We start from the raw sequence: 22,195 nt of genomic DNA on the forward strand, positions 1-22,195 counted from the left end.
CGGGAGCTAGCTGGGCACAGTGAAGGGGAAAGCTCACAAAAGCGGGAAGGAACAGACAAGAACGAACTCTTCAGTGGTAAGTAGGCATAGGAAGCTGAATGGCCCTACAGTTTCTTTCTCCTCAGAGCCTGTTTCCTTGTCTCTAAGAACTCTGGCTTATCCTAGGCTAGAGTGTTAGAGATATCCAACTCTAAGCATGAAAGAGCCACCGTAAAGGCTTCTGTTCTTAACACTAGTTACAGACTGTACACATATTTATTCATGCAACCATCCTCTGACCTCTACTCCTGGCCCCAGGAACTCAGTGTTTGGGACAAATGCTTTTCCAACTGTGTTTGGATGTACCTATAAACACTTCCCGCAACAGGCTCCTAGGTGGTGTCACTCTGTAGCATTTTCATGAAACATTGTGTCAGGAACATCATTCCAAGTCCCCATGGGTAGAATTGCATTTCCACACAGCCCTCTGTAGACCTACTCTCACTCAGCTGTGAACGTGTTCTCACTGGGTACCCCAGAGTACAGAGAATTCCTGTCTGGCTGCCCTTCCTCTGACTCCTGACAAGCGTCATACTTTTAAACTGTGTTGTAGTAATAATAATGCTAATATAATTAATGCCCAGCATTCTTTAGTATTTTCAAGTTTATATTAGACCATCTACATATCATAACAGTCTTATCATATCTACTTTGTAGATGAGAACACAGGTGTGAAATAATTAAGCAACTTGCCCATGTTAATACAATCTATATCTGAACTCAGAGGGTCCAACTCCAGGGCTCATGACGCCAAACTCCCTCTCTACAGTTTCAAATTATGATACATCTATCTGCTCCAGGGTGTGTCATTTACAATGCAATGTCACTAACATCTCTCTCTCCTCACAACTACTTTTATGAGATACTATACCTTGTCCTCAAACCTCGAACTATCATTATTCTTTTTAATTTTTGTACTTATAAAGTTTATATATAGATATGATAAAATTATTATAATGAAAATTTATAATTTTTCAAAAATGCATTCTGAATGATAAAAATGGTTGAAACAAAGAAGGGACGGGGTTGGGGGGGTAAGAAGAAACCACTTCCTGTTAGTAGAAGAGGAACTGGGAGGCAGAAATCCTCTTCTCTTTGTTCTAGAAGGTTCCTGAGAGGGATAGAATAGATGGGAAGGTTATTTAACTAGTGGAAATAGAGGGGTGCTTTTGAACCCACTCTTTTGTCTCTAAGAAAAGTTTGAACTTAAGGCTGTCTTCCCAGCTCCTTGGGAGGCTGAGACAGGAGGATCTCAGCTACCCAGGAGACTAACAATAACAAGGTATATAGTTCTACCAGAGGTAGAGTGAGTTCAAATCCATTCTAGAGAACTTAAGAAAACTGCATCTCATACATAATAAAAGGTAGAAAGGCTAAAGATATGTGTACATACATATATAAGCATATGCATACACATAGACATAGACACATGCTTATGCAAACACACATACACCAGTGGGACAGGCAAGTTGACAACCCACCGTTTTAGAGGATGGAAAATGGTCTACTTTTGTCATTTGTTGGTAATCCCTTTTAAGGAGAGATAATCTCTGTGTAGCTGAGTTAGAAAATCCACAATAAGCAATCCTTATCAGTCTTGAGGGTGCCAAGACTGAAGCCCCTCCTCTATTCTGGAACTTACTAATGGGGTTTTCTGGCTCCTTGAAAAGTTTCTTACTGTGGGGGACAATGCAGCCACTGGATCAGCTGTTCTCGCCTGCAGGTCAATATCAGATTTCTTGAATATCGGATATTTATGTTATGATTCATAACAGTAGCAAAAATACAGTCATGAAGTAGCAAAGGGATTGTTTAATGGTTGGGAGTGACCACAACCTGAGGAACTGTATCAAAGGGTCACAGCATTAGGAAGGTTGAAACCCACTGCACTAGATTAAGGGTATTTGCTGGTATTTGCTCTTTAAACCTAATGCAGTATTTTAAAAACATGCATTAGCAAGTTCCATTTCGAAACTTGGCTTCGAAGTCACTAACTGAGCCTGTGAGGTCTACCCAGAGAGTGCCTAGGGGAAAGGAAGCCACCGTCTGACCCAAAGACTGTAGCACAGCTACTTCCCTCTGTTTCCATGAGTTCAAATGCCACATAGGTTGTCCCCGTGGTGCAGGGGCCTGAGGTCAGCTCGTTGTTTAAATGGGTCAGAATCTTTCTTTTTAAACTTTTTTTTTAAAGATTTATGCAATTATTTATTTATTTATTTATTTTCCCTCTCACTGTCCCGTCTCGGTCACCCCTACCACAGTCCTTCCCCCATCCCCGTCCCCTTTTCCTCTAAGCAGGTAGGCACCCCCCTGCATATTCCCCACCATGGCACATCAGATCTCTGTGAGGCTAGGAGCTTCCTCTTCCCCCTGAGACCAGACGAAGCAGCCCAGCTAGAACATATTTGACAGATAGGCAACAGCTTTTGGGATAGCTCCAGTTGTTCAGGACTTACATGAACTCATACTGCACATCTCCTACATATGTGTGGGGAGACATAGATCCAGCCTGTGTGTGTGTGGTTTTTTTTTTTTTTTTTTTTTTTTGGTTGGTGGTTCAGTCTCTGAGAGCCCCAGGGTCCAGGTTAGTTGGCTCTATTGGTCTTTCTGTGGAGTTTCTATCCCCTCCAGGGCTGCAGTCCTTCTTCCTGTTCTTCCATAAGAGTCCCCAAGCTCCATCCACTGTTTGGCTGTGGGTGTCTGCATCTGTCTGAGCCAGCTGCTGGGTGGATTCTCTTAGGGAGCAGCCATGCTAGAGCCCTGTTAATGTTTCATCTGGGCTGCTCTTAACTCCCTGTGGCCAGCCCTCGGGACCACAGTTTTATGGCTCACCTAACCTGTGGTGGCTTCTTCTTCCTCCTCCACCTTCTTCCCTTCGTGGTTCTCCTCTCTTTTAAAACTGTTTTTTCAAAATGTGTCTAACTTTTCTACAAAGCAGGAGTGGCAGCCCCAGACATGCAGGCAAGCACGGAGTCTGTGCCTTAAACTGCAAAGACTGAGCCAGTGTTTTTGAGAAACATTTTGTCTATTAAACGTGGCACATGCCTTTAATCCCAGCACTTGGAAGGCAGAGACAGGCAGATTTCTGAGTTCGAGGCCAGCCTGGTCTACAGAGTGAGTCCAGGACAGCCAGGGCTACACAGAGAAACCCTGTCTCCAAAAACAACAACAACAACAAAAAGTTTTATTAATGATACATTTTTCAATAATAACAATTGTATCATTTTACCATTTGTGTAACTGTCTTAAACATTAGTTTGAGAACTTTTGTTAAATGAACATTATGTAAGTTCTTTGAGTCTCATGGAGTTCTAAACTGTACAGAAATCCAAAATTTCATTTTGGATGAAAGAACGTTATTAAAATCCAGATAGCAACTCAGGTATTTGAATTTCTTCTGCTTCAGTGGTGACATTCAGGTTCCCACATCTGAAGAGCTACTTTCCAAGTTCATTCCAAGGTGGTGCTCCTGGTGGGGGTGAGGGTGGGGGGACATTTCTGTAGACAGATACATCACCTTCTTTCCAAGACTCCTAGTACTTTCTGGAACTGGATTTAGCCATTCTGACAGGTGTGTTTATCTGTTAATAAAACTCTGTTTGGGAAGACAATATCGTGTATAATATTCCTCTACCACACCAGGTTTTCTGGGTTTGGTGATAGCAGCTCCCTTTGGTACCTTAACCCTGCAGACCAGGGACTGTTTTCTTCCAACACATATTGCTCAAGACAGTTTTCTCAGTGTTTGGTAGAGAAATCTTTCTAATTTGCCTAACTTAATGGGCGTTTTCACTCTTGAGTTACACCCTCTTCAGAGAAATAAACATCCATCGTTCGCCTACTTCCGTTAGTTTCCCTCTGATGGCATCATTGCTTTCCCATGGTCCAGCAGGCACTGGTCTCATGCTGGGTCCATCCTGTACTAAGACATCGTCATCATCTGCGTTATAGCATTGCCCGACACCCACCCCTGCCTGCCCTTGACCATCATCTTTGAAGTGACATCAAGAACTATCACATCTTCAGATGTCAGAAGTGGGCTTTTGTTTGCTGTGGCTTCAGTCTTAAATATCTCTGGACAATTTTGAATCTCAGTACCTAGGTCACATGAGGAAAACAAACTCTTTTTCCCCCCCAAATAGTTTTGTGATCAGCACTGTTCTCAAATGTCCCAAGACCTTTGCACATACCTACCATAAAGAAAAAGGGACCTGACTCATTCTGTTGACACATAGCATTTTGGGTCAGCTCTGGATAGCTGGGGAGCCGAGTAAGGGGTCAGTGGGTCAAAAGTCACTGAACTGAACTGAACTGAACTGACCTGACCTAGCAGAGTGGTTGCTAGACACAGACTGGGATACAAGCTTGATCAGTTAGCAAGACTGATGAGTCCCACCTAAACTTCCTCAGCAGGATTCTTGCTAAGACCACAGGATGGGGGTGGAGATCACAGAAGAAGAGAACTTAGAGCAGTGGCTGGCCACCTGTGTGATGTGACCCCTTTGGGGATTGAACAGGGTGGCCCGAGACCATCAGAAAACAGATATTTACATTGAGATTCTTAACAGTAGCAAAATTATGAAGTAGCAACAAAAAAATTGTATGGTTGGGGTCTCCTCAGCATGAGGAACTGCGTTAAAGGGTCACAGCATCGGAAAGGCTGAGAGCCACTGACTTAGAGTTACCCGACTAAAGCTTTATCAAGTAGAGTGTTTGCCGCCACTGCAAATGGGGAGAGGGGAAGAGGGAAGAGGGAGGCTTGCCATTAAGCATCCATGCTTTGGTTCTGATTCATAGCATTGCCTCTGTGACCTTAGGTTGTTACCGTGACTCCACAGTGACGGTGGGCGGCATGCAGCGTGTGTACGTGATACCAGACAAACCGAATCACATCCGTTGGTGTTAAGGGCAATAGTTGAGGAGCCTTCTCTAAGTGATCCCTTCAGTGGTTTTACCAGCTTTCTAATTTATTCTATCCCAGGCCCTTTGGAAGGAACAGGAGGATAGCTTTTGATTCGCTTGGCCCATTTCCATATCCCCAAGACCAATCTGCTTCATTAGATACATTAGATGCAGTTGCTTGGTGCCGCAGTTACGGATGGAGATGTCCCTGTGTGCATGCTCTGTGCCGCGTACTATCCCTGTGAATTTAATCAGGCGCACACAGCACAGGTGCAGAGGCTTGTTTGAAGCAAACACACACTTTTTAAGCGGCAGGCTTAAAACCCATACCCAGTCAGTTCTCGCTCCCACCTCTGGTGGTTTTGACCTGTCCTGTAAACATTTCTTCCTTTTCTATTTGTAAGTTATACACACTCTTTAACTCCCACCCACCTCTAACAAAAGAACAAGCTATAGAACTGTAAAATATGTTATTAAAAAGTTCAAATAATACATGATTTACTGAAAGCTGTAAAGAACAAAGGGAAATTGTAAAGCCAATAATCATTGTTAATACATGAGCTATATCAAGACTTACTGTATCTTAAAAAATAAAAGTGGATCCTTCACACACGCCTTTGAAGGGGTCTTCTTTGTGAGTGTGTACTGGACTCATCTATAGGTCAGTGTCCAGAGTGGCTCCTAATATTTCAGTGGAAGGCTTTGTGCTAATGAATCACTAGTGGTTGTCCCATCTGGGATTTACATTTAGGCTTTTAAGATTTATTCTCCTCTAATTATTTCCTTAAGGACAAATTCTAGATGTGGAGAGCTTGGTTAGAAGCCATGCACATTCATAATTATGATTCATGTTATCAGACTGGCTGTGCCACTTCATGCTATGGTCAGCAATGTGTGACTGGAAACTGATTTAGCACTAAGCCTTGGATGTTTGCTAACCATCAAAAAGGAGAAATACTTCATTAAACTCAAGCTTGGTGAAATGAAGTGTGCACGTATATGTTTATATCATCTATCACATATTGGCCATTTGGACGATGATTCTTTCTGGTTTATATGGTTTGTCTACTCCTTGGAGATAACTATCATTTATTTATAAGAGCTTTTTATATATCAAGGACATTAACCTTCAGCCTATTACCTCGCAGCATTTTTCTCTTAGAGTGAGCGTATTCGTTAGTCTTCTGATTGGTGAGACACAAATTTCTGACAGAAGCAACTCTAAGAAGCATGGCTAGTTTCGACTTACAGTTCCAGGGCACAAAACCCATCACAGCGTGGAAGTCATAGAAGCAGGAGCTTGAGGCCGCTGTCACATTGCATCTGCAATCAGGAAACAGAGCTGGAGGTCAGCTAGCTTCCTTCTTTTTATTTAGTCTGGAAAGTCAGTCCCACATTTGGGGTGGGGGTGGGGGTCTTCCCATCTCTATTAACCCTGGTAGACACACCCAGTGGTTTCTCTCCATGATGATCCTGAATCCCATCAAATTGACAAGGTTAAACAGCGTGTTCAATAGCTAGCTCTCTATTCTTTCATTTGCGTTGCAAGGTTTAATTTCTGTGTGATCATATTTAATCTCTACTATGGCTTCTATTTAGTATCAGTCCAAACTTTCAAAGTACCATAATAAATAATCTTAGCTTTTTAGCTGTTGAGTGTTCTTGGTTATTAGCCACAGAAGCACAGCATCGCAGGGCGAGGAAGGAGAGAAGAGCTGTAGAGAAGACGATGTCATCTCAGTCCAAGCAAGTCAGGGCATCTCCACCAGGAACTGCACCTCTGCACCCAGAAGCCACCCAGGAGCAGACCAGATGTTCTTTCTTTCCTCCATTGGTCTCACATCTGCCTGTCCATGCCAGCAAGCGACCGGGACATGCAGACTGAAGCCTCCATTCCACCCTGGAGTTCGGGAATGAGGTTGGATTTGCTTCAGCTTGGATCAGTGGTCCACGGTTGGCTTCCACGCCTGTGACCAGGGAGCCAAGATCACATCTCAGCATGGCTACCGGAGCCTGTCACAGGAAACGAGGTCTGTGTAAAGAAGGAAGGGGTAGCAGTGTGGGCTGGTCAGAGACTTCAGAAAACTCTACTATAGGCAACAGCATCTAGTAACGGACACCAGAGTTCCTTATTTACCTCAGATAAGTCTGAGTAGGTCAGAAAGTAAATTGACCTCATTTTTACGCATTCTCAAATCAACACTAAGCAGTCAACCTTTAAAGCTAAAAGGATTATATCATCGGACAGATGAGGTTTTAAAATTGAATCTTTTATGCACCTGTATGCACTTGCTCTTTTCCAATACAAATAGTGTCTGAAATGCCGTGTATTTGTGTCTGAATGTAACTGCTACCCTGCCTTGACACTCAGGGTGACATCCATGTTATCTGTTTCAGTCTGCTCTTACGTTGGCCTTGGGAACTTCAGGCCTGTCCAACTTTTTGACATTGCAACAGAATGTTGTCATCTCAGAATTCATGCTCTGGAGTCACGCCATCAAGTTACAAAAAGAATAGTAAAATAATAACGTACCAAAAAAACAATCTCAGAATGCAGTGTCATTGGGTGGCATTCCTAGCTCTGCTGGGGCTCATGGCCTATGAACCACAGGTTGGATACACCTAGACCTTTCTTTTTATCCCTAATCTCTACCCTAGAATGGATAGACCTGGGCTACCCATGGAAGTCACATCGTTTGAGGGTTTGTTCTCATGCTTCGCTAATACATGTCAATAAAGGCGTTGCAGCCCTTAAGGCAGAGGAAAACCTCAGCAGGACTGTGCATCCTCACATATTACCTCCCTCTGTTTCCTAGGCAGCTCTAGGCTGATGAGAGACATCACCTGTCATCAAGGGTCTAATCTGTTTTATAAAACTGAAATTCAGTTTATCTTCTGTAACCTTTTTTTAAATCTTCCAAGGTCTATACCACTTCTCCCCATTAGAAAGGGGTCCAATTGGATGAACTACTTATATTTATTTGCTTTGTTAGTATGCATGCAGGTTTTCTCAGTTCATTTAAAGTCTGAGGCTTGATGGTGGCTGCTTTTGTTTGTCTCGGATCTTGAATCTCCGTATTGGAAGAGAGCACAGAGGACGACGGCTTGTTTCGCAGTCTTCTGCATAAAATTTCATGCTGTCCATTTGGATGTGAGAAAAATAGGACCACAGATGACAGACAGTCTTGTGGCGGTGGTCAATTTGCATGTCCTTATGCTATTGTGTTAAAGTAGAACTTCACCAGTGTGGTTGAACGCCTCACGTCAAAACTCAGGGAAGTCTCTGTAGATGCTGACTCTGGGAGACACTTTTCACAGCTCACCCCTGAAAAGCCAGCCAGGTGGGTGACTTGCGGGGAAGCTGTGCTCCTATGTGTGTAGCCTGGGTTTTGTTCCTAGATGGGCTGTACCGTCAGCCACCTCTCTGGTGGCTGGAGTGAAGCCCTTACTCGGGATGGTATGGATAGCTAGTGCTTCAGTTCACCACAGTTTTGGCCTCCGTTTTCTGTTTTCGTATAAAACAGAGGGGTGGGATTGGATTGGTAGTTTCCATCATTCTTCTTTTGTACTTACTCCCAAAATACTGAAAAGAAACCAACATAGGATTATCTTTATTTTGCCGAGAAGATGGTTAATCATATCATCTGCTATCCCTGACATGCTGGGTATGTTTGAAAGCCAGAAGTGTAGTGACACACGACCTCAGACACCAGAACAGTTTCTAAACCAAGTACTTACACTTTATGAAAGCACTGTGAAACTGCCGATGTTTTCCTAATATTTTCATGGACCCATAAAACCATGGATTAACTATCTTAGAGAATGCTAAGGCCCTTTGAACTTCTGAACTCTGAGTCCCTGGGGTCAAACTAGAAACAATGTATATTGCCTTCCAGACTAAGTAAAGTCCTGGTGGAACCTTCTGCCTCCTTGGTTGTAATATTTCCCCCAGTAATTTCTTATGACCCCCCCCCCCTTTTAAGACAGGATTTCATTGTGTCACCTTGGCAGAGAACTCACAGTAGAAATCTGGCTGGTCTGGATCTCAGAGAGATCTTCCTGCATCCGCCATCCAAGTACTAGAAGTAAAGGTGTGAACTACGTTTACAAAAAGTTTGAAACTTGCAGAAAATAAAATGAAGCCAGTGTGTACCGGTAACCAGGTCCCCACTCTCTAGATTCTGTAATTCATACCTTGCTAGTTTGCTTTGTGATGTAGTTGACTGTGGTGTCACTCAGCTCAACCTTATTACATATATATTTTCCTTAATCCAGTTACTTTAAACTATGCCATTCTTTCTACTATAATTAAAAATTTTGGACTGAGTGGTTTTGATCTTCTCAAATGAGAAAACCCACTAACAGTTGGTTCTTCTTTGATGCCGGGGGAATGCCCCACACTGGACTTCTGCATCACTGGTACCCTGCGAATACCTCATCCTTAAACTTTCTATGCCAGCATTTCTCAACCTGTGGATTGTGACTCTTTGGGGCTTGAATGACCCTTTACTGGGTCACCTAAGACCATCAGGAAATGTAGATATTTACATTACAGTTCCTAACAGTAGCAAAGTTACAGTTATGAGGCAGCAAATGCAAATAATTTTAGAGTTGGGGGGTCACCACAACATGAGGAACTGTATTAAAGGATTGCAGCATCAGGGAGGTTAAGAAACGCTGTCCCACATCTCAGCATTCAGATTGCTGAGAGCTTTGCATGGGGTTAACCTGGAAAATGTCTCTTGCTGTGGTTCCTGTTTCATTTCATCATGAATGGGTTGTTGGAAACTTGAGTCATCCTTCCAGCCAGGGGCCGATCAAGTGACTGTTATCCAAGAGCATTCTTTAATAAAGACTCCAGGCCGGAGCCTGAACAGTGCTCAGGATGAATCAAGACGTTCTCGGCCTGTGACCTCTTAGCTTGGAAGCAGAGACTGTTTGCTAGGAATAGGACGATCAAGGTCCCGGTTTGCTCAGGGTCTCTTGTGGTGTGGACAGGCCAATTCTGGTTTTTTTGGCATGTAAATTCATACTATTTTTTTACACTATCTCTGACTTAATTTTCTCTGTAGTACTGGTTCTCAACCTTCCTGAAGCCGTGACCCTCTTTAATACAATTCCTCGTGCTGTGGTGAGCCCTGACTGCAAGATTATTTTCATTTTACTACTTCATAACTATAATCTTACTACTCTTATGAATCATAATGTAAATATTTTTGGAGTGAGGGGCTTGCCAAAGGGGCTGTGACCTACAGGTTAAGACCTGCTGCTCTAAGTGGCTGTACAAGTTAAACACTAACAAGTGTTTCCTGAGGACGGATTTTAATGCTTTCTGGATATGATAAAGATATAATAATAATAGTACTGCTAATAATGCTCATTTATGACTATGGCTGTAGATGGTTGCTAAGCACCCGCACGGGTTCTTAATAGAAACATCTTTAGTGAAGAGCTTCCCAGCATCTGACTGTTTCGCTCTCTGTGTCTCTCCGTCTCTCTCACCAAAAATAAACAAAAACAAAAGAATAAAATGAGGACCGACAAGAACTCTAGTTATCTCAGAATCCCGTGCTGCCTTTCAGTGCTGGTGCAGGCTATAGAATCACTCAAGCTGACTGAGCACTCCGAGGGGTAGGTAATTCATTAAGAAAGAGCATCCTGAGCCAGCGAGAGGGCTCAGTGGACAAGGACACCTAAGTCAGATGACCTGAGTCCCATCCCTGGGACCCACACAGTGGAAGGAGAGAACTGACTCCCACAGACTGACACCTGAGCCCCACCCATGCTCTATGGCCCACAGGAGCATGTAAGAGGCACAGAAGATGAAGAAAATACAGTTGGGCAGCAGCCGCAAGAGGTAACTCATTCTTGTAAACAGTTACCATGAAAAGGAGCTTAAGGTTTCTGCTGCTATTCAAAAGAAGCCAGCAAGGCCTCAGTTTTCAGGTGGCTTTAATTGGATGGGGGAAAATAAACACATTTTGATCAAGATTATGTTTGTCAGGCACTTTGAAATAATCTCACCGCAGACACCAATCTTCTTAGTTATAGTTAACTTTCCTGGTATCTGTGCATCCTAAGTATAACTGGGGCCTGTCAAGTTAGCATATTTTTTTCTTCTGACTAGAAAGTGCTTTTTCATAATATAATGTCTTTGGAAATGCAGTAAGCCTTGAAACCAATCTGTCCACTCTCTGCGGGGCGTTAAGACGTCGATCCTGCTACTTGGAAATGGACTTCTTAATTCTCAAGATCAGGATTCAAATCATAAGTCAGATTTTTATGAGAATCTTTCTAACTTTTGGAGATGTTTTCTGAGTTTTAAACTAAACTGTCACGTTTTAAAGGGGTTGTGTTTCAGGTTAGTGATTGGGAGAGCAACGGGGCTCCCAAAACTGAGTATAGTGTCCCCAGAGATATTCGCTCTTAAGTAACCATATAGATTGTATACATCTCCATCAGTGACTTGTTAGGCCTTACACAACCTTGCAGGACCACCAGTGTAATTAATCACTGCAGGTCTGTGGGCAGACAGACAGACAGATCAATTACTCGGTGAGCTGAGAGGGCCAAAGTGGCTTGTATAATGCCCTTTTAGGGAGATGATAAATAGATTTTTTTTTAAGCATAAAAATTGATGCCTTCCTACCAGGTGGCCATTTCCATATTATGTATGGGAAGGGGGAGAAATCTCAAGTAATAAATCGATTGCTTTAAAAAATAAAAAATGTAGCAGGTCGTTGAATTATTTAAGTGATCAGTTCTGGTAGACCACTAGCCATTCCGAGTCGTTTAGAGAAGGCGAGCATTGGCAAATCATGTTTAGACTCCAGAGCTGGCGGGAGTCACAGCTGGGACGTGACTGCTGAGGGGGAAGCGGTTTGAAGGTAGAGTAGATGTCGGTTATCCTGTAAGAGGGTATGAGGGACAGTCCGGCTGGGAAAGCAAGCTGCTAACAATACAGAAAGAACGCTAGCCTTTTCCTCAACATCTGAAATAAATGACTAGCCTTTGAGGATGGTGGACTCTGGGAGGATGTGTTTGGGGGATGGGGAGGAGAAACGGCAGCTTTATCACTCCTTAGGACAGTATTCCTCCATAATGCTGCGAGTGGAGCAGAGCCAGAGGCGGATTAGATGGCCTCCTGCCACCTCCCCATGCTCTTATTAATGGGTGGAAGCTGCTGAGGGCCAGGCTGCTCCGTTGCTAGAACCAGGTGCCCAGAGCAAGCGCGGCTGGTAATTCAGAGCGGCCACGAATAGGAGAAGAGTAGATTTGGCAAGCCGGACTGTGGCAGCTGCTGTGTACTTACTTATGGTTTTAAATAGTGCTCACAGGGGGGTTTCACGGGCCATACTTGAAGCCCTGTCTCTGCCCCTCCTGCCTCAAGGCATGAGGTGAATACTGGCTCAGGCCACCTGGGCTGTGACAGTCCTTTTGTACCTTGTGCCCTCCTGAAGCCTGCCTTGCTCCTTGCATCCCACTATGGCTTCCCATCCTGGGGGCCTCTAAGTCCTGAGTGCTACCTTCTCATCCATGAGACGAAATGCTCAAGATAGGTGCTCGTGTAAGGGAACACATTTTATGCAGCTCACAGCTTTAGAAACCTGTCTGAGCTGGCCTGGCTCTTGACCTAGGTGGCACAGTACATAATACATCATGGTTCTCCTCATGATGGCCAAAGGAGAAGGGAGAGGGCGAGGGCGAGGGCGAGGGCGAGGGCGAGGGCGAGGGCGAGGGCGAGGGCGAGGGCGAGGGCGAGGGCGAGGGCGAGGGCGAGGGCGAGGGCGAGGGCGAGGGCGAGGGAGAGGGAGAGGGGCAGAGGGAGAGCTCTCCTGATACTCCTTCAACAGGTACCCCAGTAACTGAACCGCCTTCAACCCGCCTTGCCTCTTAAAGGCTCCACCCCCTCCCGGAAGTATGCTGTCTGGGGACCAGTCCTTGAGTGCTTGGCCTCTGGGAGGCATAGGACCTCAGGATGTCACCATGTGCTCTGGACTCCCGGAAAAAGCTTGTTGCCTAACCTTTGACCCTCTCGTCATTGTCTTGGTTTTAAAATTCCTTGGGGAAGATTTCCTTTGCAAGCTATACCACCTAAGCATGAGCTTCCTTCATGAAAGAAAGGAAGGGAGGAAGAAATCAATTAATTAACTTACCCAGGCACATCAAAGCCCTTAGGCTTCATGGAAAGCATTGTAATGACCCCTGCAAAAAGTTCTGTTTCATCCCAAAGGAGAGCATCCGCCATTGTTTCACTTAAGCCTAGATCCTTACTGCCCACAGCGTGGCATCCCCCAGGCCCCAGTACACTACGGCTTCTGCATCCTGGCGCTGCGGTCCTTGACCCCTGTAATTGCAGATTCTGCCCCCGGGCTGGATTTTGCACGGATACCTTAGGGCTTTGCCCTGTGTGTTCAGGTCAGGTTCAATGCCATTGTGTTTAGAATTTTAAACTTTCAACACCTTCCTCAAGCACATTGCTCCAGAAAGTCTCCAGTGTTCTGTTCCTTGTTGAGAAACCGCTGCTGCTGCGTAATGGCTTTATTTTCTCGGGTTCCACCATGCTGCCAGGCAGCCTGAGAGACCTGACGCTCGTCGCTGCAGATTTAATTAAACTCGTGCTGAGAATAATATTTTCCTTGCAGAGTTCAACCCTAGGGCAAAAGTCTCTCTTGTAAAATTTTCTGTCATTTGCTAACTACGAATGAGAAGAACTTACAAATATCTTTAGATGGTTACTAACCTCTCAACAGGGGGAAAACATGAATTAATTAGTCAGGAACTTAGAAGTAATTTTTAATGTTTGTATATTCTTTATTATGGAAATGATGGTTTATTGTTGGTACTTCAACTTCTCATAAACATTATAAAGAACATAATTATATGTTATTTATCAAAATGATAAACTATGATCTCTCTCTGTGTATGTTTTTATTAAATGAGATAATTCTCCATACGCAGTAATTTACTTTTTAAAATTGTATTTATGTATTCTGTGTATATGAGTGTTTTGTCTGCATGTACATTTGTACACCAGAAGAGGGCATGAGACCCCATGAGACTACAGTTATAGAAGGTGATGAGCCACTGTGTGGATGCTGGGAATTGAACTCAGGGCCTCTGTAAAGAACAGCCAGTGCTCTTAACCACTGAGCCATCCCTCCAGCCCCTCCAAGCCTTACTTTGCTTAACCTTAAAACGAATACCTTTCCATATAAATACAAATATCATATTCTTTTATTTTCTTTCTTTTTGAGATTGCTTTTAGTGTACAGAGTAGGCTGGCTTGAACTGGCTCTATAGGCCAGACTAGTGTAGTCTGATTTTCTTGCCCGTCTGCTGAATGCTGGATACAGATGTGAGCCACCACACCTGGCCTAACCCATCATTTTTAGTAACTCCATGTTGCCTCTTGTTATAACGTGTTTTCCTCTCAGTTATAGCCAGATTTTTTTTCATATTGAAAATGGTTTCATCTTTGGGAGGGTGCACTAGGGATGTATCTCAATGGCGGAGTGTTTTAGGAGCACATAAGCAGATCTCAGGTGGATTTCTAGCAACAGATGCTTAAGTACATGTGAATGTGAGTGCATGCGCACACGCGCACACCAGTACACCAATTCTGGTATAAGCATCCATGGAGTTCTTATACATAAATCCATGTTAGGTCATATTGTGAAAAGTGACAGGTTTAAGGGGGGTTGTTTTGTTGTTGTTGTTGTTTTGGGGGGTTGTTTGTTTGCTTTTGTTTTTGATGAAAAATAGCCAAATGGGACTTTTGAAAAATGTCAGATAAAGTGTTTTGTCTGAAATTCCTTTAGTCATATGTTTGCTGAGATATGCCTGCTGGGTGAAGGGACTCTACTTCTCTTTTGGACACTTGTGTTTAAATTGTATTTTAGATAAATGTTCTTTAAGGACCAATTTCAGGCCCACCTGGATGAATCTTCAACAGGAAAGGAACATCTTAGCTCTGGACATTTGACAGTATAAACAGAGATGTTATTAATTCCAAAGATTTTATCTTTATAGACTACTCTTGAAGTGTCATGTTATTATTCCTATGTATAATATTCATATATATGCATGCATGCATATATGCATACATACACATACATACATATATACATAAATACATATATCCCTCCCATACTTACCATAAAATCAGCACACTGATTATCCAATGTACAACTGATCGACTGGGAACATACCATAGTTCTCTTCATTGCACACAAAGGGAAAGTCAGCTTTGTTCTGCAGGCTAATGTGAAAGTCTGTGTTCAGCTCACAGGTGTGAGTTGCCACAGTACCTGGAGGTTTCAGATTCACTTTGACTCCATGTATCCTGCACCTGCACTGCCCTGTGTTATGTGACTAAACTTTTCCTGAAAAGATACAGCATAGATTTCTACTCACCCCAGATAAGGGAGCCCATGACAGACCAAAGTACAGATAGAACCAAAGTCCAACTTGGTGAACCAATGAGTTCCATTGGGGTTACTTATAGGAGTATGGGCGAGGGCTTACTTACAGAAGCAGAAATGACCCAAAGATAAACTGCATCACCAAAGCCCACCCCAGCATGGTACAGAAAACTCAACTGTTTGGAGGGTGTCCTTTCCTGGTGGTTCAGTTGGTCTTAATCTCCTCCTGGTTTCTGCTTCTTTATAGCGTACTGGACGGGGGGGGGGGGGGGGGGGGAATATGGATGACCTAGTGAATTTGTTCAGTTTCAGGGACTTCCTGAAGCTATCTTGAATTGCTTACCTTCCTGTTTAAGGAGTGTCCTGCAGGATGGAATGTTTTACTCTCCAGGAAACTGCTGTGCAACACTCTAGGGAAATGAAACACACCCAACTCTTTGACTGGTGGGAAGCCCTTAAAAAGCAGTAAGAACTAAGAACAAATCTTTCAGGAGAAAGTAGGCTTCTTGGTTTATGTGCGTGAGTAGCTGACAGCGAGGTGTGTCTTGTGATCGAATCCAGAAACTGTTGAAGTTTCCACACACCAACAGTCTTTTTACAGTGCCCCCCCTTTCCTGTTCATTATTCTTGTTATATAGTTTAACAAACATATTTGGCAGAGTATATAATGAGAGTGTCTAATAAGCCACATTCCATGGTTTCAGTTACCCACTGTCAATTACCCTCTAAGAATATTAAATGGGAAGACTCAGAAATAGGCAAGTCATACATTTTAAACTGTGTGCCTTTCAGACTAGTGTGATAAAACCTGAGGCTACCTTCTCAACATGCACAAACCATTCCTCAGTCCAGCGTGCCCACACCGTGTGTGCTACTCTCCTGTCTACTTAGCTGTTGGTTGCCAGACGAACAGAATGAAAGTGCTTGTGTTCAAGCATTTCTTCTGTATCTGCCTTAGGCTGTGTCATGATGCCTGCATCATCCACCTCTCTTCACTAAGACTGTGTCACGATGCCTGCATCATTCACCTCTCTTCACTAAGACTGCATCATGATGCCTGCATCATCCACCTCTCTTCATCTCACGAACAGGCAGCCTATCCTCTTACATCCACAGATGCGTGAATACAACCTATCCTGGAAAATACCACTTCTCCTAACTTTTATTGCATATCTCGTGTTTATCTCACTACTGATTATTGTTATTCGTCTTTACTGTGCCTAGGTTAGAAATTAAGTTTTAGCATAGATTTGCATTGATGGGCCAAGTGTAGACTTACAAGAGTTGGATTCTATCTGCACTCGAAGGCATCGTCTGAGTCTCTGGAATGTAGTCCCTGAAGAGGAGGGAGGATGGCTGTGACACAGATTGCCTGCTCTTTAATCCTTTATGTGCAGGCTGAAGCATTATTGAATTAGGTACAGGGTGGACTTGGTGGTGCTGAAACTTGCAGTTTGCAAATGATGCAGAAACCAAATGCTGCCTACTATGGCTTCCCTCTCCAGCCACTATTTAAAATCCTGAACCTGTAGACATAAAGGAACTAAAACAAGGAAATTCTGGATTAAATTGAAGTCTTTAATATCTGTTCTCATGTTGGTGTTCAGAAAAAGATCCCAAAATACTTTTATTCTTGGCTATGCTTAATGTTAATGTTATTTCATATATTTAGAGATCAAAACAAAACATCTAACAATATTTATAAATTCACTTAAGAAACATGTTCATTTTGTTTTGTTGTTATTTTTGTTGTCTTAAATAAAGTTTTGGCCACCAGCGTGGCTGGTCTGGCCTAACACTTACTAGGTAGTACAAGCTAGCCTTGGAATTATGATTTTCCTATCTCAGTAAACATATTATTAATTAAATATTAATTCTAAATTAATAGTACATTTATTAATAAATTAATTCTGAAGCACGGATGGACCTCAGTTGACCCTTGAGAACCTCAGACATCTCTAAGATTCCCCAGACCATAATCTGCTGATGTGGCATTTATTACAGGGTTGGAATACCTTTAATTTTCTGTCGTGAACTATGTTTTATAGATAGAAAAAATACTACTATATAAAAGTTACAATCAAAAGCAGTTCCTCTACTTCTGACGTGAAGACATATTCAAAAATTCACTTTCCTGACCTCCCTGTGGTCGTTCGTCTCCATGGTACCTGAGGTCTTGTGGGGCCTATGTGCCTGGGCTGTTTAAGACCATTAAATGGTTGTTTGGGGTTAGCGCTATCTATCCATCCCTAGTGATAAAAGTGGTGGGGCCAGAATTCATTAGCTAGAGATAAAGCACACATCTTCCGGCACTGCGGGTTTTTGCATTTCCCGGATCATTCGGTGTGGTATTCTTCTATTCCTTCTTCGAATTATTGTGACTCTGTACTTCATGTGGTTCTAAGGGCAAAAGATGCAAAGCTTTTAACCTTAGGGGCTTTCACTGTTGCTGGGAAGAGGGACGCCTGTACGTAGCAGTGCAGAAGAGGCTCTGGTGCCGGGAGACCATGAAAACATATGGAGGAGGTGGCCTGGAGTTGTTTCTGCTCATTCTCTATCTACCCAGCCAGTAGCTGTCGCAAAATGGTTTACCTTTCCAGTCCTCCGTTAGCATAATCCTAAATCAGGTCATTGCCTCGGCCGCTTCCAGAATTGGGTGTTAGAAGTTGCGTGCTGATTAATTTCTGCTGGCTTTTAAACTGGTGCAACGTTCATATAAACTCCGTGGGTTGGTTTGTGGTACTGTGTGGCTCTTTTCTTTTTAGACGGGGTTTTAAATACAAGCTCTGAAGGGTTGGTCTGCTCTCTGCAAGGGTCTGCACAAAAAAGTCTTCTTGTGATAAGAAGTGGGGTGGCAGGGGGGGGCACATGAACTAAAGGTGTAGTTATACTTGATAAAATGGTGAACATTTCTCTGACAGTAGTGAAAACCCAGCTATGGTGGATTGATAGTTTATCTTCTCACTTAGGGCCATAGTCTGCCTCTCCCTGCCCTTTGCAGCACTAGAGGAAATGACACCAAGTGGAACTTAGAACACTGAGTCAGAGAATAACAAAATTCAATAGAAGCTCATTGAGTTTTAAACGGGACTAAAGCTGTATGAGCCCCTACCCTCAACTTGGTGGTAATGTTTCCGTTAGTGCTTTGTTCAAGAACGTTGATCGGATGGCTGGCTGTGTTAACTGAAAGGGGGTGTTTCAGACTTGTTCCCAGTGAGACAGACAATAACATCATGTTGGTAATGACAGGTTGTGAATTCCATTCCATGGTAGCCACCTTTGTGACAAGCTCCACTTCTAGCCAGTTTGTCCATGTCTGGATAGGGCCTACTGAAAGTTGGGGTGGCGGGGTGAGGTGGGGGAATGGTTAAAACATCTTACTGATCTTTCCAGAAAAATAAAATGGAGCTCACAAATATTGTAAATTCAATTCCCCTTGTTAGTCCCAAGCTATGCGTGAGTAGGTAACCTCAGGATGTCTCTGCAGCTCCCAGAACTGTGCTGTCACTTGGTGTAGGGCTAATGTCCTCCTTTCTGGCAGTTAAATTGCTGTGGAAAGTGGCTGCCCTTGATGCAATTTTAATCAATATGTTGTACTTTCATGCGGCCCCAAAGCCAGAGCACCTCGCCTCAGCATCTCTAACTAGAAGGTCATGGTGTCTTGCTTGTGATTTGATTTGGAAATTCACAGAAGTCAAATTGGGTTTTGAAAGTACCAGGAAATGTGAAACTTAATATGCCAATGTGTGACGCACTTTACTGTGTTCAAAATAGTTCTCTTTGTCTGTGTCTTAGTTGGAGTTTATATTCCTGCACAAAACATCATGACCAAGAAGCAAGTTGGGGAGGAAAGGGTTTATTCAGCTTATACTTCCACATTGCTGTTCATCACCAAAGGAAGTCAGGACTGGAACTCAAGCAGGTCAGGAAGCAGGAGCTGATGCAGAGGCCATGGAGGGATGTTATTTACTGGCTTGCTTCCCCTGGCTTGCTCAGCTTGCTCTCTTATAGAACCCAAGACTACCAGCCCAGAGATGGCACCGCCCACAATGGGCCCTGCTTCCATGATCACTAATTGAGAAAATGCCTTACAGCTGGATCTCATGGAGGCATTTCCTCAAGGGAGGCTCCTTTCTCTGTGATAACTCCAGCTTGTGTCAAGTTGATACACAAAACCAGCCAGAACAGTCTGCATTGGTTCTTTGGATTTGAACTATTGGGGACCAATTTTTCTGAAGTGAAAGATAAATATTGGGCTGTCAGACGGCGAGCAGTAAGCATCCATACATCCTTGAAGGTCATCGGGGGCAAGTGGCTACAGGCGAGTTGTCTGGACTCTGCCTACATCAGCTTCCTCTCTAATGTGCTTTTGGGTCCCATTATCTGATTGATTATCTTTGATCCTAGTGCCTTCGCCCCTCCCATGCCTGCATCACCATCTATTTCTACAGGAGGGTTACTCTGACTGGAAACAGTATGCTCACAGAGAACTTAAATATCTTTTCCTGTGCTATCTTGGTTTTTATCTCCTTTTAAGCAAGGACGTACCTTAATTACTCATTTATTTTAGGAAAGTTAGCAACTTCACTACTCTTTTTTAATAAGCATATAAGTGGTTAAGTACTTTGAGAAGGAAAGTTATCTCTATTCCATTCTATGACATTTAGACTTCTCAGGCTACACTTTGACACAAACATCAAAACCAAAACAAAAGAAACTAAAACTGAGTTCCATCAGGAAGCGGTCTGACTTGAGTCCGTTTTAAGAGAGAACAATGTGTGGTCAGCCCTGGCTAGATTAGTCAGTGATACTGGGATTCCACGAACACATAACATTCAGGCTGTCTCGGTGGTAATTCGGTCTTCAGCTGGTTAATATTATTAACCCTCCACCGAGTGTAAGGTTGTGAAGGATAAAATATAACACATTCCGTCTTCAGTGGTCTGTAGTTTAGGGAATGGAGATGTTACACATGTGATTCTAGTACAGTGAGCCACTGAAACAAAGGATTCGAAGTAAAGACGCCGAGTTCAACAGAGTTTGGGAGAAACGAGGAGATGCTGGGCAAAGCTGACAGTGATCTAACTCTTGGGGAGGAGGTGAGGGGTGGAATAGATCTGTGACGAACAGAGCAATGAGCTCAAGCTTAGCGTGAGCAAATGGCTATTTCTGGGAACTGGAATAATCTCTTGTGATTAACTGCCCATGTGCGTTTACCAGGGACCATCAGTACAATTCCACACGTGGAGCCTGAACCTCTTGGCAGGGAACAGGGCACCATCCTAGTGCAGGTGGGAGCACTGGTGGCATTTTAACATCTCTTCAGGATGGCCAGTGGATGTGGGCTTCTCTTCATGGTAGGAGAAGTAATCCCATCTAAGTGATGCTCGTGTGTTTAAAAGCCATGCCGCCTTGCTCTCTGGGTGAATGTCTCTATTTATTGAGGGTTGAAGGAGAAATGGCAGAGGCTGTTCCTCACACAAAACCTTCTTGGATTTGTCACAGGCATAGACCTGAGGCAAAGTCATTATTGGCCACATTTAAAACAAATAAAAACAACTTACAAGAACCCATAATCGGGGGTTGACTGGTTTAGTGGTTTAGGTGTTTTATAAACAAACAAAAAAGACCAAACACCGCTCTGTCTCAGCTGTACCACAGCTCCTCTAGTTGAATCACCAGCCAGCTGAGATGGCTCTGGAGAGCAGGGCAGCTGCTGAAGTCCCCTCATGAGGTAGATGGCTGCAGGTGCTACAGGTGGTGCCTATATTTGCCAAAAAAAAAAAGTAAAAACAAAAATAAAAAGTTAAGATGACCCAGAAATGCCAAGCCAAGCTTTTATGCTGAGATGTCTGACTCATTGCAATTAAAATCCCTAACTAAGGTCTCCTAATGTACAAACTGTCAGACTTTAATTATGGATAAAAGGATGTACAGGGTCCAAGGACCAAGTACACGAGAAGGGCTGGGTGTATGTGTTAATGCTTTATGTAGTGTGCAAAGGAAATGTAGACCATAAAGGCGTTTTAGTAAGTGCCAGAGATGCCGTGGGGTCTGTATGTGAGAAGTAACTGGTGCTGTGGGAAATGGGTGAAGATGAGGAGAGATAGGAGAGGAGGGACTGTCAGAAGGATGTTCCAATGCAGAGCTGACAACATCAGAACCACTGAGGGGTGAAGCATGCATAGGTGGGAGGCATCAGCCTTAGCAAGCTCACTTCTCGAGTGGACACGAGATTCTCAGTTTCATTCTTCTCAGAAGGATGGGTCCTAGACTATGTATGTAGTCTAGATGTGCTAGACAATGTAATATACTCTGAGCAGAAAGCTGGGGTGACCTCTAGAATGGAATATGCCATCTCCACTGGATGACCTTCTAGTATCCTCTTCCTCTAGTCTGACAACAGGAGACTGTGGGTTTTGTGGATCTTCAGGCAGCTGAGCCACGCACTGTAGGAGAGAAACTGACCCTGCAGTGTCAGGGTCATGCAAGCCCTAGAGGTCGGCACTTGTGCTAAAGCCACCATGGTATGGGGGATTGTTTGTTACTCAGCATATCCTAGCCTTTGCTGATGAATGCATGGTGGTAATTCCCAGCATAAGTCTTATGGATGCTGAAGGGGAATGTCTCGTTGTGTTTCATTATATACTTATAGGCTCCAGCTTACAAAACGATTCACAGTCCTGACTGGTTAGAGTTGAATAGGTTTGTGGGATTTCTTAGAACGTTTAAAAGCATGGAGAATTGTGAAACACCAAGCTAAGGGAGACTGTGCATTATTCCTAACCTTCTCTAACTGTAAAGTCCTTGCCCCTGTCCCTTGCTTTTTT

General features: G+C 43.5%; 1 protein-coding gene across 4 annotated transcripts in view; it reads left to right on the forward strand.

Annotated features, from left to right (window-relative positions):
• The window catches only part of Ppm1h (protein phosphatase 1H (PP2C domain containing)), a 268,368-nt gene that overhangs the window by 3,768 nt on the left and 242,405 nt on the right, over positions 1 to 22,195 (forward strand). The window contains exon 1 of one of the 4 annotated variants that reach the window (XM_030245116.1): positions 1 to 22,195. This exon is cut by the window's right edge and continues 7,438 nt beyond it. The exons of the other annotated variants lie outside the window; for them this stretch is intronic. The gene's annotated coding sequence lies outside the window, so the exon portion shown is untranslated. 4 annotated transcript variants of the gene reach the window in all.

Source organism: Mus musculus, chromosome 10 (genome assembly GCF_000001635.26).
Source record: "Mus musculus strain C57BL/6J chromosome 10, GRCm38.p6 C57BL/6J".
Classification (NCBI taxonomy): domain Eukaryota; kingdom Metazoa; phylum Chordata; class Mammalia; order Rodentia; family Muridae; genus Mus; species Mus musculus.